The sequence below is a fragment of the Nelumbo nucifera genome, chromosome 1, assembly GCF_055504915.1.
Source record: "Nelumbo nucifera cultivar China Antique chromosome 1, China Antique-T2T, whole genome shotgun sequence".
Lineage (NCBI taxonomy): Eukaryota > Viridiplantae > Streptophyta > Magnoliopsida > Proteales > Nelumbonaceae > Nelumbo > Nelumbo nucifera.
The window spans coordinates 46,749,923-46,752,574 of NC_142649.1; the positions used below are offsets into that span (position 1 = coordinate 46,749,923).

The 2,652-nt window shown below is 33.0% G+C and overlaps 1 long non-coding RNA gene across 1 annotated transcript; it reads left to right on the forward strand.

Moving 5' to 3' along the window:
• The first annotated feature begins 1,109 nt into the window (after positions 1-1,109).
• LOC148803208 (uncharacterized) lies at positions 1,110-2,368 on the forward strand. Its single transcript, XR_016081400.1, has 2 exons — positions 1,110-1,337; positions 2,004-2,368. It is a non-coding gene; the product is annotated as an uncharacterized LOC148803208 (long non-coding RNA).
• The last annotated feature ends 284 nt before the right edge of the window (positions 2,369-2,652 follow it).

Genomic DNA, 2,652 nt, shown 5'->3' on the forward strand with positions numbered 1-2,652 from the left:
CTGCTAGACTAGTGCCTGGTGGTTGGTACACTACAAGAAAATAGACCTATAGCAATGAATTAGCTACGGTCAAGAAATAATAGCTATAGTCGTGGTGGCTATATGTAATAGCTACGGCCCGTAGCTACAACTGACATATAGCTACAGTTTGTGTTTGTGGTTAAAACTTAATCTAATAATTATATATACATTTGTAGCTTTGGTTTTTAAGTTATCCGTAGCTAAAAATTTGATTTTAAAACTACAGTTTTGTGATGCCCGTAGCTACAAAATTTGGATTTATAGCTACGGTGTGTTGAGACATAAATCTATGGCTATGAATCTAAATTGTCTGTAACAAAAAATGAAAAACGTATAACTACAATCGGTAGCAAAAGAATATCAATCTATATCTACGGATATGAAGTGGCCGTAGCTAGAAAAAAATAACCTATAACTACGGCTCAAGTTCTTAGTAGCAAAAGAACCAATAATTTGCTGGAATGTAAATCTTTAGCTACGGTTTACATTGATTGTAGCTAAAAACATAAAACTATAGCTACGGTTTACATTGACTGTAGCAAAAATATAAACTATAACTACACTTTGATTAGTGGCTAGATCCTAAAATTTTTTCATTATTTTTTGAAGCCTTCTTTCCTGTGTTGAACACAAGCATAACTAGTTCATAATATAAGATGCTGCTTAAATTTAAAATCTATTAAAAGATTTTATAATAAAAGAATGAATTATATCTCAAGGTGCTTTAACATCATTGTGTTTGCTGCAAATTCAAGGTTTTTCAATACATTAAACTCAATTCAAAAAAAAAAAAAAAAGCTTAGCGTGTAAAATTTGATCAAATGTCTCCATCCACACATGTGAAGTATCCTCTTTACCATGTTCAACCTATAAAAAAATAAGTTAGAAATCACATTTTTAGAGATGTAAAATCATTATGAAAATTTAATTATGTAATATAAACTTGCCTTCCATATTGTGAAACCTAGCCAAGCTTTAATGCTTGTTTACCAATAAAAATGTTTGTACTTATTTTCCAACAATTTTCATATTTAATACCTGTAAGATGTAATAAGTAGAGAGATATGGACTTGAATAGAAGGCTGGAAACTCGGGATTTTGGTTCCTTCATTAAAAGGTTTTATTGGTGATCTCTTTTATCCTCTCTCCTCCATTCTTTCTTCACAAGAAAATAGAACACAGCAAACCTGACCAGATCCATGATCAAATGAAAAAGTTAGTCATGTTGTTGAGCCCCTGGCCTTCCCTCCACACCAAGTCTGGTCTCCACAACCCACCTCGAACAAGAGGGTCAGCTAAAGAGTTGGATGAATGAGGTATCCATCTGAACAATGTATTTTTGTCATATCTGCATCACTAACTACCAATCCTCTTGAAGAGAATGGCTTCTACAATGTATTTAGAAATATACAGAATAAGTAGAATACTTAATTCTTTAGTTGTTTGAATGCACCATTATCTTTATTTGGTTTTTAATCATCATTAATTTTCTTTTCTTTTCATTTTGTATGTGTATGTGTGTGTCTGGGGGATATTCTTCACCATATTGTTGACTTTTCTATCGATGATTTCTGTTCATGTTGGAATGTGCTTAATATTACTGTCTTTTTGCTGATAAGGATGGTGATTTACGTTAATACGATTTACTCCAATAGGCTAATTCCTTTTTTTATCAATACTAAGAAAAATTTTATTAAAAAGAGAAATAGATACAGCTTTGGGTAGCCTTGGCTACCCCATTACAAAGATAGGCATTACAAGAAAGGCAAATCAAGAAGTAAATCTTGAAACATTACAACTAAGCCCCAAAAACATTGTGTCCAATAGACTAATTCTAGATAGTATTGTTTTCTTCTTCACTGGGTATGTGTTGCCATTGTCATGGATGAAGACATGTGTTGCCATTAACATGGATGGATGAAGACATGTGTTGTCATTGTCTTGGATGAAGACATGTGTTGCCATTGCCATTGTCATGACAGGGTGTAATGGAGCATCACCAAGCAATCGTGGAGTACTTCAATAGGAGAGGTGTTTCTGCAATATATTCCTCTTCTGAAGAAATCTTCTGCGCAGGATGATTTCAGTTCTCACAAACTCTTATGATCGAGATGCTAAGCTACTAAATGGTACTCAAGCAATAGAATCCCACTCCCTGAAAATTTTGGTCGCGGCAACAGGTTTGATGCTTCCTTTTTTTCTGTTTCCTTCAATCCTCCCAATTTACGGTTGAGTCCTTTGTTCTTTTCTTTTCTAGTTTTCTTTTTATCTTTTTTTTCCACACAAGGATGTCATGTAAAATTTAGATTAATCAATCTGAGTGAATATCAAAATCTCAGAAGTGCAATCTCAATTCTTACTCGGATAACCTTTTTCTACGAGTTTGCATTATTTTCCGCTTGCCTACTTATTGAGATATGTAGAATCAAAAAATAAAAAGAGGAAAAGTTGGCATTAGATTGCTCAACCTTTTGGCAGGCTAGGCAAGTTGAAAAACTCGGCTTATTCAACTCTTTTTAATTATTGGGACTCATTTGAGACACCCAAAGTTTATACACAAGAAATATTCAGACATTCAATCATATAAGAAGACAATAACTTAATATTTTTTTATTATCCAGTCTAATATTA